The sequence below is a fragment of the Notamacropus eugenii genome, chromosome 5, assembly GCF_028372415.1.
Source record: "Notamacropus eugenii isolate mMacEug1 chromosome 5, mMacEug1.pri_v2, whole genome shotgun sequence".
NCBI classification, from domain to species: Eukaryota; Metazoa; Chordata; class Mammalia; order Diprotodontia; family Macropodidae; genus Notamacropus; species Notamacropus eugenii.
In genome coordinates this window covers 267,470,107-267,489,225 of record NC_092876.1, presented here as the reverse complement: position 1 = coordinate 267,489,225, position 19,119 = coordinate 267,470,107, and the positions used below count along the sequence as shown (strand labels likewise).

General features: G+C 37.7%; 1 protein-coding gene across 10 annotated transcripts in view; it reads left to right on the top strand.

Moving 5' to 3' along the window:
* Window positions 1–19,119, top strand: part of ANKRD44 (ankyrin repeat domain 44) — a 360,684-nt gene that overhangs the window by 166,621 nt on the left and 174,944 nt on the right. The gene's annotated exons all lie outside the window — the stretch shown is intronic.

The following is a 19,119-nucleotide window of genomic DNA, read 5'->3' as shown; positions in this document are numbered from 1 at the left end:
AACCAACACCTTGCACCATATACCAAAGTAAGCTCCAAATAGATACATGACCTAGATATAAAAGATTATACTATCAACAGATTGGAGGGACAAGGAAGAAATTACCTATAGATTATATGGATAGGGGAAGAGTTTACGATCAAAGTATACCCAAAACAAGAATCACAGGAGATAAAATGTACAATTATGATTATGTAATATTAAGAATGTTTTGCACAAGCATAATTAGAAGGGAGATAGGTAAGTGGGAAAAAAATCCTTGCAATAAGTTTCTCTGATAAAGATCTCATTTCCATAATATACAAGAAACTGATTCAACTTTATAAAATTCGAAACTATTCCCTAAGAGATAAATGATCAAAGAATATGAATAAGAAATTTTCAAATGAAGAACTCTGTGCTATCAACAATCATATGAAAAATTATCTAAATCACTAATAATTAGAGAAATGCAAATTAAAGCAACTCTTAGGTTCCCCCTATATCTCAGACTGGCAAAGATGATAAAAAAAGGAAAATGACAAATGCTGGTGAGACTGTGGGAAAATAGGTACACCAATGCAATGTCATTGGAGTTATGAATGGGTTCAGCCATTTAGGAAAGCAATTTGGAAATACATCCAGAAATTTACAAAACATATTATATTCAGCTAAACCACAACTAGGTCTATACCCTGAAAGAAATCAAAGAAATTAAAAAAAAAAAGATCTATACCTACAACAAAATTTATAGCAGCTTTTTTTTTTTTTAATGATAGCCCAGAATTGGAAACTTAGTGAGTGTCTTTCTCTTGGAGAATGGCTAACAAATTTGTGTTATGTCAATGTAATGGAACATGATTGTGCCCTAAGCAATGATAAAACAAAAATTCTGACGGAACAAGGAAGACTTCTGTGAGCTGATACAGAGTTAAGCTAGCAGTAGAAGGAGAATACTTTATGCCATGATGACAATATTACAGAGAAAAACATCTTGGCAAGACTTTGGAATTCTGATCAATGCAACGATAAATCACAAGTCCAAAAGAATTAATATCCAACATTCCACTCACCTCCTGACATGTGATAAATTTAAAATGCAAAGAGAGTAATACACTTTTGGATGACTAATGTGGGAATTAGTTTTGCTGGACCATGTAGATAAGGTTTTGAAGGATTTGGGGGAAGGGGAGATTATTTAAAAAAAAACCTTTTTACTTGAAAATAAAAACTCTAAGCTAAAAAAATTGGTTCTGTTGGCACTGGTTTGTAACTTGTGTAAGTTATTCAATTTTAAGAGAATGCTACCATTGTGACAACCAGAACTTTCCCACTGCCATATTTTATAAAACTGTTGTTAACATCTTGAGAAAAAAAAACTTTTCTTGGAGGAAAATTCAAGATCTTAAATTACATATGTTGTTTAAAGAGGGAGAAAAGCCCTCTTGGGTAACTTGTTCATCAGAAAGATTGCAGAGCTAGTTATAATTATTAATCACCATGACAACTTTCTACCCAGGAGGGACATCCTGATTTTTTTTTTAAACAACAAAAAACCCTCACAATTAACTGGTTCCCTACTTTTTCATTTCTGAATTTTTCTAAGCCTAATGTAAAGTATCTTCCCATTTTTCTTTCTCTTTCACACTCACTTGCGTGCTGGTGGGAAGACACAGTTCTTCAAAAGTTCAGACATGAACAACCCAGGATTGCCCCTCAGATCTAAGACAGGGCTAAAAAGTTCATACTGTCCCTGCACAGGCCACCTTAGTATTGACCATATATTAGCACAAATCTGGATTGGGCCACACCAAAAAGCAGGAATTCTTTCCTGTAATATACCAAGAGGTGTGTATCATGGCCGACATCACCCCTGGCTTATCTTAACCCCTAAACCTTGGACAGATTACCCTGGCTAATGGTCCATCTTCTTAGTTGGTGTAATGCTGCCTTGTAATATATGTGTGTGGAACACAGCTGAGGATCTTTCCTCCTGCCTTTCATCATAGAACAAACTGGTACAGAGATCAGTGGTACTTTACTTAGTTTCTAAAAAGCTTTTCTCCAAGAAAAAAGACTTAGGGAGGACCCAGACCTAATGTGTGGGATTTACTTCCTGTGACAATCAAAAGTATCTTTCCCCCCATTCACTAAAGCATCATCATTCCTTGTCCCTTTTGATCATAGTGCCTGGAACTTGAGCGTCCTTCTTGACTTTTCACTGTCCCTCACAAATATTCAAACACTTCTCAATATTACTTGGACTCCCTCACATACATGCCCTTCTGCCCTACTCACTAATTGATCTCCTTGCCTCAAGACTCTCACTTTCATCAATGCCTCCTCATTACTTCCAAAAAGATTTTCCTAAATCACAGATCTGACCATGCTACTCCCCTGCTCAACAAACTCCAGTGACTCCCAACTACCTCTAGGATGATATGTGAATTCTATTTTGTAGAAACCTGACTCCAACTTATTTTTAAGCGCATTTGTTCTATTTCTCTTTACACTTTCTTTAGTCCAGCCAAGCTGACTTTCTTGCTGTTTCTCACATGCAACTTTCCATCTTGTTTAGTATGTCTTTTATATAGACTATATGTCCATGATGTGTTCTCTATTAGAATGTAAGGTCCTTGAAGTCAGGAACTGTTTCATTTTTTTGTCTTTGTATCCCCAATGTATAGAACAGTACTACTAAATACTTGATAAAACTTTGATTGATTAATCCTTACCTTTGTATAGGCTTTTCTCCGTATTTAGAATGCATTCCCTCACTTGAATCCCTTCTGTTTTATAAAGCATTTCTTGACCTCCTCCCTCACTCCCAAATTACCTTGAATTTTTTTTTTAATCTATGTGTTCACATTGGGTTTGCTTCTGGAAAAACTTTGGGAAAATGTAGACAAGAGTCACACAAGATGGACAGTCATGAAAAGTTATAGTTTTCGTTGTTGTAGGGAACTCCAGAATCTATGAGATCTAATCCCAACTCTCTTAAATGACTTGCCTAGGACCATGTAACTAGTCATTGGAAGAGAATTCAAACTAGAAGCCCGGCTCCTAACTTTCCAATCCAGTGCTCCTTCTACTTGCCACAATACTACTTCTAGAAGCATTACTTAAAATAATAATCTTTTGGAAAGTACATTTTATTCAGCATAATTGGATATGTTATTTTAAGTAAAAGATAGGATATGATATTCATTAGCTATGGGTATGGACCCTAACTATTATTACCCTGCCAAGGAATTGTGATTTTTGTTTATGATGCTTTGACAACTATCTCTCCACTATGTAAATAGGTTTCATTGACACATTTATTATTCCACATTAGAAAACATTTTACATCTCTTTCTTGGGAGAGAAAATGCAGACAAGAAATTTTGCCAGCTTAACCTGGATAACTTTTTAGGACTTGTCTTTAGAGAAGAGTTCAGATACCCCCTAACGGGCTGTCAGTTTGATACAATGGGATAGTTTGGCTTCAGGCAGGAGTAAAGAATAAATTCAGTCCTTGTGGAACCCATTTAAATACTCTCCTCATGTGAACTCTCCAACTCTTTCATTTAGGAAGGTTCATTAAAGAAAAAAAAATCCACAGCATTCTAGTTATTAAGGATTCAGTATGTTTTTGGTAGGGATGTAATTGAGAAGACATTATGCAAGATTTCCTAACCACCCACCCACCCCCCCCCCCATAGTTTCTGAGTGGTGACTCAGCAGCACTTACTAAGTACTGAATTTCTCTAAAAAAGGGTCTAATTTTTGCCTGCATGATCACAGCAATACCCTTGTAGAAATATTGTTTGGGTCCTGAATGCTAGAAATATATTTCTAGATTTTTTAAACTTCATTCTATCAGAGTGCCTGGTGGGTGCTTTGGGCACCTTTAGATTAAAGCCTGTGGGTGTTGTTCCTAAGGAGTTCCCAAGGGGATTTCCCAAGTTAAAGTTTCTTTGAACCCAAATGTGTGCTGTTTAAAACCACGTTTTCTTTGCTTTGGCACTTGGATGTATTCTTCTGCGAATTCATAGGTTGCCACTGATACAAATTATAATTTCTCCCCTCAAGCCGTCTCAACCCATGGTACTTTTTTCCATGTTTAACAATAAATTCTCCAGAGAGTATCTTCCCAGTGACCTGAAGTTCTTTCTTTGACTCTTTTACTATCTTGGGGTGTCATTGCAGTATTCACTCTTGACATCGTTTGCCTCTCATTTTTGCTAAGTGGCCAGCCTACCTCTTTTCCCAGTCATCCATATTCTTGATAATGTCCCTTCCACTACTGGCCCAGGTAATTCACTGTTGGCAACATAATGCAACCTGCACATGTGGAGCATATCCCTTTCTAAGTCCTGCATGGGAGTTCTGTGTCTTGAATGTGTCCTCACTTCACCTTTAGCTCCTGGAATCCTTAAGGCTTCCCTTTAAGGCTTAGTTCAAATCCTTCCTCCCCCTTCCCTCCAGTTACTGTTTTTGCAGAGTTCCAGAAATCAATTAATTGACAGACTTTATTAGACTTTGGCTTTGTGCCAAGCTTAGGCTAGGCAGTTAGGTGGCTCAGCAGATAGAGTTATGGGCCTGGAGTCAGGAGACTCATCTTCCTGAGTTCAAATCTGGTCTTAGATACTTGTTAGCTGTGTGACCCTGGGCAAGTCTCTTAACCCTGTTTGCCTTGGTTTCCTCATCTGGAAAATGAACTAGAGAATGAAATGGCAAACCACTTGAGAATCTTTGGCAAGAAAATTCCAAATGAGTTCACAAAGAGTTAGACATGACTGACATGGTTAGAACCCAATAATGTGCCAAACGCTGTCCTAGGTACTGGGGAATACTAAGACAGAAGAAAAACAGTCCCTCCCCTCAAGAAACTTGCAAATCTATGTTGTTGTTATATTTCTTCCTAATCAATTTTTAACCTAAGTTAGTGTCCATGTGAGCATCTGCCTAATACTCTGTTTTACAGTAGAATAAACAAATTGTAGCTCCTTTACCTTGGGACTAAAGGCAGAACATATCAATGGAAAGCATGTTCTGGCTTTGGAATCTCGGTGTCTGGGTTCAAATCCAGGTTCTGCTAGCAATAGATAGGTGACTTAGGGAAGTCACTTAACCTCCTAAAGTTTTTCCTAATTTTTAAAATGAAGGAATTGGACAAAATGATCCTGTAGGTGTATTTTTAATTCTAGATCCTATGCTTTCACCTAGAGATGTGTCTATAAATAGCCAAAACTTTCGCACCTACTATAGAGCAGTATTATTGTATTAACTTCTTTCTGATAGAGCCTTATTTTCTTGGTTGTCCATAGCTATCACATAGGTTTGCATATTAGATACCACACCACAGAATTATGGCACTGAGCTCAATAATTTGGAAGCAAATAAGTATTTTGGGAACTGAGTGTGCCCATCGCCACCCTTTCCATCAGTCTCTATTACAGCAAAGAGTAGACATCCTTGTACTCAAGACATCAGATTATAATATAAACAGACTTGCTTTCTTTTCTATAAGCAGATGTTTTCTGTGTTCAACTGAGCCTGTAAAATCTCATTAAGCTAATCATCAGCCTTGATGAAGCAAACACTGAAGTATTTGACTTGAAAATTTTAATTTCCTATTTCTAATCTGGGTCAGCTGGCACAGGCACCATAATTTGCCTTTAGTCACCATAATTTGCCTTTTTATCCTCAGTATTCCTTTGAAAAATACTTCTTTTCAAGATGATTCATCTTTTGGCTCCACTTTCTTCATCAGTAAAATGAGGAATTTGGACAAAATGATGTACAAGTTCCTTGCTAGCTCTGAATCTATGATCCTATATTTCTTTACCTCAGAGTATCTGCTGAGTCCTTTCCCTCTTGCCTTTCTGGTCCACATCTATAACCAAAGTCTTTGAAACTATAAGTTACTGACAAGTTGCAACTACATAAGGAGTTTCCAGATTGGGAATTTTTGCATATGGATAAAATGATGCCCTACTTATTTCTGTTATTTGTAAGGCTCAAATAATTTTCTCTTTTCTCCCCGTTCATCCCAGGGAGAAAGTCTGTAGGTTAGATAAGAGCCAAGAAACATAAAACTGATAATCTTTCCTTAATTGTTTAGATACCTAAACAGATGCTCGTCAGATGAGCCCTGCTCCATAAACAGAGGTCCCCACTTTTAGAACAAGGGATAAGCTAAATTATATTTTTCTTCCACCCCTCTGTGTTTGTCTCCAGTAGCATTCCAGGTTTTAGCAGAGATGAAGTAGATTGATTTTTACAGCTATTTAAAATGTAAATCCGGGATTATTATTTCAGTATTAGGTTGGCTTTCTACAAAGATAAAAAGAGATAAGGCTAAGTAAAATTGCTGCCTCCCTTGAGAGCCCAGACATGATAAGTATCTCTGTAGGCAAAGAATGTTAGAATTAAGTTAGAAACATTTACTTAAAGGAAAAATATATATATATGTACATATATACATATATATATATTGGATTCTGTAATTCAATTCAACAAACATTTATTAAGCTTCTACTATGTGCAAAGCACTGACAGATACTATGAATACAATTAAAAAAAAACCCACAGTCTATGCCTTCAAGAAATTTTCATTCTATCTGATACGTTTAACCTAAGCCGGTAAATTTATCATACAAAGTTAAGTGTGATGGGAACGAAAAAGAAATCCAAATATTTAGAACAGATGAAGGTGGAGAGAATGCTTTCAGCTGGGCATAGGGGGGTGGGGTAGAACTCAGGACTTTGTGGTAGAGGTGCTGCTTGAGATGATTCTGAAAGCAGTGATGAAGTAGAGTTTGTCTCAGGAAAGGGGCAGCTTACACAAACACAAACCAGAAGATGGCAAGGAAACAGTATGTGAACTTTGTGTTATTTTTGCCCAAGAAATCTTTCCCTGTTTTTCATTTGTGATTTTCTTTCTGCCCAGCTAAATCATTAGCTCCTCAAGCGTAAGGGTAGCAAGCATGTTCTGACCCCCCCAGAGCCATGTTAGCTACATCTTACCTTTAGGGTTTAGGGGGTACCCTGAAAGGTTTGGGGGTGTTCTCTCATTGGTAGGTACCAGTAGTTAGTACTTTAGTTCCATTTAATCAATCAACATCAATTAACTTTTACAAAAGGAAGTTTGTTTTCAAGTAAGGACAAACATAAACATTCCCTCCAATCAATGCCTTGGGAGTACCTTGGTGTCTGGAGAGAGTGGGGTCATTCTTAATTAACTTCCTACATAGCATTGATCCTGCCAAATTCATGTCCAAATGAGACATTGCTTCTCGATGAGTCTTTGTCTCAGCTACTGCTGAATTGATTCCCCAGAATTACTCCAGGTCAGTTCTTGTTCCTCGGGGCATTGATGCTGAGCTGACTTGCAAAACCTGGACGCAAGTATAGTTGGATGCTGCTCTCCCTTCACAAAAAATGAAAGAAAAAGGTTCCAGGTAGGAAAAGATCCCAGACAAGGGGATATGGCTTTGGAGAGGAGAAGGCCCAAGGTATTTCCCTTTATAGCATTGTCTTTCATTGGACACTGTGACCAAAGGAAGGAGTTAAAGAGATATCTATCAAGATTCAGGACTTTGGTTGTTGGTAATTTTTTTGAAGGTGTCCTCAGTTTTAGTTACAAAGCTAATCAATAAGTTATGGTTAGAGGACCAGAACTAGCTACAGAATATCTAATTACAGAATGTCTAAGCATATTTAAGTCTCTCCAAGACACGTTATCCCATCTCTCCAGAAAGCAGGCTTCCTAGTCCCTTCTATGTGGCAAGCAACCGTCTTGCAGGCTTTCTGCATGTGTGCCAGTCCCTGTTACACAAAAGCTAAGCTAAATTTATGTGATTCACTAGACTAGGCATTTTGAGAGATTCAAAGGACTTCCTAAATTTTGCTAATCCTGAAGTCTTTGCAGGGAGGGAGATAGGGATGAGACAGATAGAGCAGTAAAATCATGCCTATTACTGATGTGATCTCTATTCCAAGATATATAAGAAATATGACAAAGTCATTTGATTTTATAATATTCTGCCATAAATAAAAGGAACTCAATAAAGGTTGTAGGGGGTTGTTGGGTAGCTGGTTGGGACTAATAGATTTTCTCCCGTCTCCTTTTGCTTTCTATAATTATATCAAGGTGGGGAGTAGTGTAAATTAATTGGTCAAAGGCCAACTACTCCTACAAAATTACTAATCAATATGTACAATTAATTACACCTGGTTGACTTCTAGCACTATAGAGTTCTGAGTTGTCAGAACCAGAATTTATATAAGAAAGGAAAGGTAAGTTTTTATTGACTGCAAATTTCCTACTTATACTTTTAAATATTGTTATTTTCCCTTAACTATGATACCTCATTGCTTTAATCCACTAACAAAAAAAGTCTATTGCCATCTCTCATTTCTCTAGCTTGAGAGAATATTTTGTTAAGTATAATGAGAGATCTTTTTCCTACTATGTCAATTTCAACCTATAAATCAGAAATAGAGCTTTTCCAGTTATGGATTTCTTGATGTCTTGGTACCTGAATTTCAGTCATGAGTTTAACCGGAGCTACAGTTGAATTTGAATTTTAGCTCTCTTCAAGTGAATTAACATTATTGTGCCTTCTTTTGGAATTTTAAAGTGACTCACTTCTTTCTGGTGTCTTAAACGGATTGTAAAACTGGAAGAAAGTTGTCTGAACCCTTCATTTTAAAGATGAGAAAATGGAGGGTCAGAGAGGAGAAATGATTTGCTTAAGAGCATACAGGGAATTAGTGGAAGAACCAGGTCTTTAAAGATCTCTTTAAAGCTAACAATGTGGAATGTTTCTTTCATTGAGAAATTTTGTGGTGAGACTGATCAGTGCTCCATTTTAAGTGATGGACTGTGGTCAAATTGGGAAGGAGAGTGAGGGCATCCTGTTGGCTTACTAAGTCTGTGGCTACTCTACGTGCAGTTTATACGCCTCTCATTCAATTCAGTTTAACAGCCATTTAGTAAAAGCCTACTCTGTACAAACTAAAATTATGCTATGGGCTGGGTAACAACCTTACATTCCATCGGATGGGGCTATGGGCACAGTTCAGGGTGTAGTAAATCAATGAGGCATTTCATTCCTGGATAGTTTGTACAGAACCAGAAGTGGGCTTAACACAAGTACAGTAAAGGCAGAATCCATAGAAGATTTCCTGGCCTTGGTCATTACTGTCAATCTTCTTTGTATAATTACACTCATTAACCACAAAGGGGTTTTTTTCCTGGCAAATATAGGGATTCTCCTAAAGTCTTTTGGCTTATTAGATAACTTGGCTAATGTCTCAATGTTTATTATATCCTTCTACCAGCACAGATCACAATCCCATCACAACTTAGTAGATACTTATGAGTTTTGGTACAAAAAAAAAAAAATCATCACTTGCTAAGTTCTCCACAGTTATTTAGTTTGGTCCTAGTACAACAAACGTGCGTCCAGGCCCTGAGTTTAGTTAGACCTTTCAAACCTCCTATTTTGCTGGCATAATCTTTGAGAAACTTCATGTGTGATAAGACATCAGAATTGAACTTTGACCTGTTCTTGTATGTGTGTGTATGTGTGTGTGTGTATCTCCACTCACGAACATACATCTTACATACACATACATACATACATGTATGTCAATGGCCAATTCTTAGTGAATCTTAATACAATAAAATACGTTTAACACAAACTACCTAGAATAAAATCTTTGTTGAGAAAGTGCTGTAGGATTTTGAAGGATCTCAGAATCAACAATGGTCAATTAGTCTGCAATTAATAGGCAATTAAGTACCTTGTATGTGTCAGGCACTGTTAGATGTTAGAGCTACAGTTACAGTAGGGGATATATAACAAGCATATATCATGTGCACAAGTATTTTTATATATGTATGTATGTGTATATATACACACATATGTATATATGTGTATATACGTATGTGTGTGTGTATATATATATATATATATATATATATATATATATATAGAGAGAGAGAGAGAGAGAGAGAGAGAGAGAGAGAGAGAGAGAGAGAGAGAGAGAGAGAGAGAGAGAGAGGAAGGAGCATTGTCCAGCTGGACCTGGACAGTTGGGTCCCCAGTGGGGCAGCTACTCCTCCTCACAGATTGTTATTTGTCCTTCCTTCTTGAAGACCGATGACATCAGGAGGGTGATGTCTTGACTTGCATGTGAATGGGATTTAAGTGAGGCAGGGGTGTGCAGAGTCATCAGCCTCACTCTCTTCTCCAGGGTCATCTGATTCCAGTACATACAACACAAAGAAATATATAGAAAGTTACACATTCTGAGTTTCCTCAACCTTCCATTTCCCAGTTTTAAAGGCCCTGGGCCTTTGTGGTTCAGAGTATTAGGTCTTCAGGGTTTTCTATGGTACTTCAGGAAGGAGTGCTAGGGTCCTCTGAGTTCCTGGAAGCCTTATCTCTCTTGATCTGAGAACTACCTGTCCTCAGAGTTTCTAAGTTCCCCCATGCTAGGTGTTCTGGCTTCCCTGAGGCTTTCTGGGGTGGGGAGGACCCCCAACTTTTGTTGTTTCTGGACACAGGACAGTATAGGCTATATGACTATGAGACCTCTGATCACACTGTGCTACTGGCTTGTTTCCCTGCACAGGCACCAGCTCTGACTGGTAGTCTCTCTCCTATCATCTGTGGGGTTCTGGCTAGCTTTTTTGTGTGGTTCTGAAGTGGCATAAGTTACTTACTGTAGTTTCTCAATGGACTTCTTGATCATTATTAGATCTGGCACAAATTTCAGTTTTTTTCCTTGCCTGTACGTGTGAGAGCTGAGCAGTCTGTATCCATTCAGGCAGCCTTTTGTCTGGAAAGTCCCAGGGTTCTTCCTTGATATGAAACTGCTTTCAATTGTACTTTTCATGCAATCTCTTGGATATCTCTACTAATCCTAAATGAATTTTTGAGGGAATAGGAGAAGGCAAAGACACTAGAGTTAACATTTATGATGAGCTGGCAGTAATATATTAGTCAGTGAGGTTTTGGATTGTGTGTTTTTTAAAAATATTTTCTGCCTCTTTGTTAATGAACACTGGCAAACGTGGTTTATAATAGCAGACAGAGAAGACAATATTATTATATTAGGATCTTCGAGGCCCAGTAGAGCTTAATTGTTTTTAATGTACCTATAATTTTATCCTGCTTCTGAAATCCCACTACTAATTGTCTTCAGTATAGATTAACATTTACTTCATCATCCCATCTAGTATATTCTCTACCACCAGCCAATCAGATGTCATATATCAAATAGTGATTTCCTCATGATCACTCTGTCAGGGTTCTTCAGGCTCTCATTTTATTAGCTTTCCTTAGCTTGATCATAATCTAGAAAACTGATCTTTCTAATCAAATTTATGGGCAAGTAGGTGGTGCAATGATTAGAGTGCCAGCCTAGGGTCATAAAGACCTGAGTTCAAATCTGACATCAGACACATACTATCTGTGTGACCCTGGGCAAGTCACTTAACAATGTTGGCCTCAGTTTCCTCATCTGTAAAATGAGCTGGAGGAAATGGCAAACCACTCCAATATCTTGGCAAGAAAACCCCAAATGGGATCATGAAGAATCAGATGTCACTGAAATGACTGAACTACAACAAAAACAAAATCAAATTTATGAGAGACTAATTTATAGACTTGAATCCTAATTTATTAATTTGTAATGGGAAATATGCCTGGTTTGAGAACTGGACTAGTGATTTGCACAGGACCCTGTTTTCCTTGTTCATCCAAAAAGGAGGTCATCTAGTGTAGTGAAAAGAGAACTGGGTTTGGAATCTGAGGACCTGGGTCCTCAGATTATGGCACGTATGTCACTAATTATCTCACTTTCCTTGTCAGTAAAATGCAGTTGAATTAGACAGTCTCTAAGGTTTCTCCTATCTCATGATCTATGATTCTGTAACCACATTACAAAATAAAAGTTTTTCTTTAGTGACACCAGAATCGGAAAATAGCAAACTAGTCTTTGCTAAAGGAATATGCCCATTAAGCTAATAGGAGCCTAGTGTGTGATGCTTCTCTACTCTGGGGATACATCTAAAGAGCAGAACTGGAATCTAGACATCAATGAATTTTGATGAATACTTAGACTGTCCTGGTATTCCAACTCTCCTTTCTCCAGAATGCCTTATTTTCATCTAAAAATAAAGAAGCTACATTCAGTAGACTCTTCTTCATGATCTGTTATAATTTCCAAGATTGCAGTTTTTGTCAAGCCAGGATTCTCTTGCTAAAGGCTATTACAGTACTCAAAGAGCAGATCCTAGGTATCATATTATTATTAGGTTATTAAGGAGAAAGGAGAAAAAAGTCAGCGAGTTTCTAAGTGTAAAAATAGGTAATGTCTAAGAGTTTCTTTCATGAAATGAGTCATTGGTCTAATAGATTACCAGATAGCTCATAACATCTAAAACAACTTAGCTCTGATTTTTTAAAGTAGCTTCTGAAAAGAGAGATTGCAAAATTCATTTACTATTTGAACTTATCTTTCTTTGGTTGACTCTTAGTGTGACTGATTTGTGGAGGCACTTTAATCAGCAGCACAATTGTTAATATATTTGATTCCCTGCAGAAGGTAAATACGGGGGTAGGGATGGGGAAGGATTGTGAAGAAAGCCATTTGTTAACTATAAGGCTTTACATAAATGGTATTAATAGTAATAATGAGTAGTTGTTTTGAAGTCCAAGATCTTGGCTCCTTTACCCACCTTCAAAATTCAAATTAGACCAGCCTTCTTCATATTCCACCATCCCTATGTACTTTACTAGGCCTCTTTGGGAAAAATTCTAATGCATCCTAATGCAAAAAATCCTTTTTTTGTTATGGGCCCTTTTAGCAATCTGGTAACACCTGTGGACCTCTTCTCAGAATAATGTTTTAAACCTCATGAAATGGAGAGTAAACTAATCACATCATGTCATATCATATCTATTTTATCTTAAATTGACAGGTCCCCAGAATAATAACTCATTTCTTAGAGGGGGTTAGCTTTCTCCATAAAACAATGGTATCAACTGTTGAAAATGGAATGCATGGGAATTTTGTTCTTTGGGCCGTTGTTCCAAGGTCTACCGTCTTCAGAGTAAGTAGAGGGCTGTGTACAAATGGAACTCTAACTTTTGGCAGTGGGCTTCATAACTAACAAAGCCACTAGAATAAGGACGCTAGCCCTTTTACCGCCATCCCAAAATCTTCCTTCTAAACACCTGGATTTCTTCTTGACTTGTTTTCATGGCATCCTGAGCTCTGGATCATTACATTTACCCATCAGTTGCCATTAGATTATATGCTTCCCCTATGCTTTTGAAAGGGAATCAGTTACTGCCCTCCAAATGAGAGAAATGGCCTCAGACACATACTAGGCCAGTCACTTAACAATGTTGGCCTCAGTTTTCTTATCTGAAAAATAAACTGGAAGAAATGGCAAGCCACTGTAGTATCTTGGCAAGAAAACCCCAAATGGGGTCACAAAGAATTGGATATGATTGAGAAGAAGCCCTGGGAAGGTCTTAGGAGGCACAAGACATTTATCTATGATAGAAGTTGCCAAGGACTCCAAAATACTGGGATTTAAAGAATGGTTGTGTCCTTAGATAGACCAGGTGTTCTCTCTGGCTCTCACTGACCAACCTAGATATAGAACTGGATGCATACGTGTCTCAGACAGATCTTAGGATCGATGATTGAGCTTAGCTCTCCTGTTAGAGACTGTTGTTAAAGTTTTCAGTATCTCCAGATTCAGAGCTGATGTTGGAAGGGTCCAGCATAATTGATTGTGGATCTCATTCAACCACCAGTTCATGCATTTAGTATGTTTCTTTTACATTTGGATACTGTTGTGGGAAATTTTTTCTTTTGAGCTATTTTGTGATTTTTTTTTTCACTTAGGTTGCTATAATAAATAGCATTTATATAGGACTTTGAGGTTTGCAAAGTGCTTTGCATATGCCATTTAATTCTCACAACAACCTGGTGAAGTTGGTGTTGTTATTATCCCCATATTTCAGATCAGGAAACTGATCCTGAGAGGTTAAGTAACTCCCCCAGGGTCACAGAGCTAGTAATTGTCCAAGACAGGCTTTGAGCTCAGATCGTGTTGTCTTCAAGTCCTATGCTCTAATCACTGTACCACCTTACTACCTCATAATAACAAGGTAATAGGTCATTGGAAAAGAATTCATAGAGTATAGGCAGGAATGCTAAGAGAATCCTGGGTTATCAGATATCTCTTGGATGAAACATCTTTCTAGTCCTTCATCTTCCACACATGGATTCTGACCTGGTTAAATGGAACCTAAGAGCCACCCTTAAGTAACTTACACATATTGGAATACTAACTAAAGGCCAACAAAGCTATCTTCTCTAATCAGATTCGTAGTCTGGCATGTAGACCTAGATCGAGCTGGAATGGGGGTTGGGTTGTCCACACACACACATTTAAAAGGTCAGGAATTTACCATGGAAAGATAAAAGCAGTGGGAATTTACACAGACTGATCTCATGGTTCCACCAGAATTATTCTTTCCACATCTCCCAACAATCCCTCAATTGCCGAATCTCATGGTCTTTTCAAAATCCTCATCCTTCTTGATTTCTCTGCAGTGTTTGATACATTCCCCCTTCCTGTGCATTCTCTCTTCTCTGAGTTTTTGTGATATTTTCTTTTGGTTTGCCTCTTACCTGTCAGATCTTTCCTTCATAGTTGCCTTTGCTGGGTCTGTCTCCATGTTGTGCTCTCTCACTGTGGGTTTCCCATGGCTGTCTAAGACTTTCCTGTCTGTGTACTCCCTCTTACCAGCACCTGGAGGTTCAAGTGTCATCTTTATGGAGATGATTCCTTGATCCGTATAGGTAACCCTAGTCTTACTCCTGAGTGCCAGGCCTGGCTTACCAACTGCCTATTGGGCATGAATGTGTTGTAAAAACAGGAGATATCAACTGAACAGCTAATGGGAATGATATGTTTACTGGTAAATAATTGTAACTTATTTACAGTGCTAAACCTGATGTTTTATCTTTTACCAAGAGGCTTTATAGAAGAGTACATTAACTAATTGAAACTTGCTACAAGATAATGAAGATCCTGCTATAGAAAATTGTGCCCACTGCATGAAGCTGCATTTGAAGTAATTGCTTGGCATTGACTCTTGATTGAACCATTCTATGTTAAAGTTTCTAATAGCCCTGCTTAGAATTTTTATCACCAGCATCTACTTGGACTGTTTTCTCAAAATTTTCAGAAAAACTGTAGGCCAGATGGATAGCAAAGGAAAACAGTTATCAGTAAAGACTGACCAATCATTTCAATTAAAAGATTCTTTTGCTGATCACAGAAGTGACTTTAGAAGTTTCCATGAGAAAAATAAAAGCAGCTCTACTCACCAGAATAGTTTTGCTCTATTTGGGATGGAAATTATTAGGCAGCATATGGTTGCTTGGGACAACATTGCAAGTAGGCCCTGGCTCCACATACCCACTTTACATCATTTATGCAGGTTCCTTGGAATAACTGGTGGCCTCTGGAACTCCCCTCCCTGTCTGCTAGCTTGGGATTCCCCTTCTGCCTTCACTGGATGCCACATGGGACTTCCCTGACTCTCTACCAGCTCACACCCCCTTCATCTCTGCCTATTGGTCATTGTCCCAAGGCCAGTCTTAAGTCACAACTTAACTTGGCTGGTGGTGGCCTCTGGTGGTAGAAGGTAAAGGAGGAGACATTAAATCTTATTATCTCCTCTCTTCCCTATTCTCCATGTGCTGATATTGGGCTTGCGGGCAATATCTCTCCCCAGAAGCCCCATCCTACTCTTTACACTAGTGCTTGCCTCAGAAGCTCTGAAAACAAAAATGCCACAGAAGACCTGGGCCTGTTTTTCTTCCAATATGTATGTAGATGAGTCTTATTCCAGTTCTTTTAGTACCTAAAAATACATCATTAGTATTGCAAAGACAAAGATGACAAAAATAGAAAATGAAGTGTTAGAAGCCTTGTGGGAGAATAGGCACACTACGGTGTTATTGGTGGAACTGTTGTAAAGTGGTCCAACCATTCTGGAAAATGATTTGGAACTATACTCCCAGAATCACTAAACTGAATGTAATCTTTGACATGCTACTAGGCATATACTCCCCAAGAGTATATGGTACAAAACTATTTTTAGTGGCACTTTTTGTTTTAGCAAAGAATTTTAAACAAAGTGGGTGACCATTAATTGGTGGGATGACCAAATAACTTATGGTATATAAATGTAATAGAATATTATTATATCATCATAATTATAAAAATGATGAATACAAAGAAACCTGAGAAGACAATTATGGAATGACAGAGAGTAAAATGAGAAGAACCAAGAGAATGAATTACATAGTGACTACAACTATATGAAGAAAAATGATTGTGGAAGAATTAAGAACTCTAATCAATTCAATGACCAATCCTAACTCCAGAAGACCTATTGGCAGAGAGAGAGTAGACTAGAGGTACAGAATGAGGTGCACACATTCATTCATGGCCAGTGTGTGAATATATTTTGGCATGCAAAGAAGGGCTTTTATTTGGAGTTGAGGAGTGGATAGGTCAAGTCAACAAACATTTATTAAGCACCTACTACTATTACAAGGCATTATGTTCAGTGTTCGGGAAAGTGATAGTGAATAAAAAAGGAGAAAAATTGTGTAGTATTGTATTGCCAAGGCAGCACTGAGGACGACTATGAATAGTGCCAAAGTAGTTCTGAATCACAAAGTTTAAGACTCTCCATATAGAAGGCGGAAGAGAAAACATTTATTCAGACACCAGAAAGCCAAATCCAACACCAGAAAACCCGAATCCATCATAGTAACCAAGAAGTCAACATTATCACTGGCAGGGGACAAAGCCATTCCCATTCTCTCCCCCCTGGCCCCAGGTCTTCCCCCAAACACTCATAAGACTGGCTGTGCCTGCCTGTGCCCTCTCTCTTCCATCCCAACTGCTCTTACCAACTGTCAGTTCTGCTCCACCCTTCTTCTTCCACCCATCAGCAAGCTCCTCCCACCACATGTGACTTAGGCCACCATGTAATTTAAACAAGTCACATGGGCCTATTAATGAATGGGAAAGATCTTCCTATTTAAATTACCATTGCATGTATTCATGAAACATTAACAACAAATATACAAGGGCAGCTAGGTGACCCACTGGATAGAGAACTGGCCCTGAAGTCAGGAGGACCTGAGTTCATATCAGACCTTAGACACTTACTAGCTGTATGAGTTTGGGTAAGTCACTTAACCCCTATTGCCTCCAAAGAAACACCCCAAACCAAATACACAGGAGAATGCAGAAGGAGATTTTGCACAAGGGACATAGACAAGAAGGAGAATTTTGTTGCTACTCTGTTTAATGTTAAGGGTAAGGAATATGATTTTATTGGTATAAATTCTCAGGAGATAAAACTCTCTTTACTAGTGCAACTTAAAATGTTAGATAGATGCCCAAGAGTACCAAGAGATCAAAAAGCTCTTGTCTAGACATACTTAGCCATGTAAGTCACAGGCAGATATTGAGACTAGATCTTCTTGACTTCAAGGCTGACTCTCTATGTAATAGAAATTCATAGTTTAACATACAACTATCTTTTTGTCTATTGACATGTTCATTATTAAAGAAGTTATATTAGATAATCTCCAAGGTCCTTAGCAGCTCTCATTTTCTGTGGTTGTAAGAGTCCTCTCTTAGAATGATTCAGGGCAAACGCTGTTCACCTGTTTAAGAAATTTGCATTTATTTTCCCCTCATGAGTGCAGAAAAGCAAGAACTTAGTTTATTCTGCCCTTTTCCTTTTCAGGAGATAAGTTTCATGACAATTCCTTATTGTTCATGTTGGAATTAATGAAATAGACCTGTAGTACTCTTGGCCCTGAATCAAATTGGACCGTGAAGTCCCACAGCATATTAAAGGAAATCCCAGAATAAGGAGAAAATGGGTAAAGAAGGTGAACAGACTGGCATCTGGAAAATCTCTGGATTAGGAGTATCCCAGGGTCATTTTAAATACCCTGTGGCTCTTTTGAGTATGGACAAAGAAGGGATTGTTCTCTACTGAAACTATAACGTTCTTAGACATATTCCTAATAAGATGAGTTGATGCTAGGCTTGTAGTATTTGGCTTCTGTTGGGCTCCCTATCAGATATTGTCTGATTGAGTACATATAGCATGGTTGGTAGAAGAATGTTTTAATGTGTGTATACATATATACATATACACACACATACATATGTGTATGCATGTATGTGTATATATACATATATGTGTGTATACACACACATATATGTTCAGTGCTTCTCTGACCCTAAAGCTGTTTATAATCAGGTTAAATATTCTGTAATTGATATCAGCATTTGATATTCCTTATCATGTTTCAAAATTCTTAATTTTCGTCATGCCTGAAAAAAACCTCAAAAATTAGTATAATAGCTATTATTGTGTTGTCTGTAACTTTTTATCATAAATTGTAATGCCTGAAAATTCCTAAGAGTAAGATCAACAATATTTCTTTTTTTATTAAATAATAATCATATGGCTTTCTTTCAATTATCTTGTAAAATGAAAAGAGAGCTTTTAATATCACTCGTTAATTTCTGTGAGTTCCTTTTTTGAATCAAATGGATAAATAAGAAATCAGGATTTATTAAGTGGCACGTTTTAGGTGGAGTAGGAAGGCTGATCACCTAAGAAGTTTGGACTTGCAACTTTCTCTATTGTGTGTGCATGTTAAAGCTACCTTATCATTACAGGAAAATGCTCACTTATATGAGGAATGGTTGTACAGATTATGGTATGTGACAATAATGGAATACTATCATGATATAACAAAATAATGATAGTTTCGGAGAAATGAGGAAAGATGTCTGTATGTAGAGTGAACAGAAGCAGACCTATTTATATAGTAACATCACTGTATGAACAAACATCTTTGAAAGCTTTAAAAACTCTGATCAATGCGATGACCAGTCATAAACACGGAGAACCTATGATGAGATATGCTACAATCTGACATAGAAGGAATGGATTTAGGTGACCTGATTCATAATGAGACCGTATATAAACATTTTGGACATGG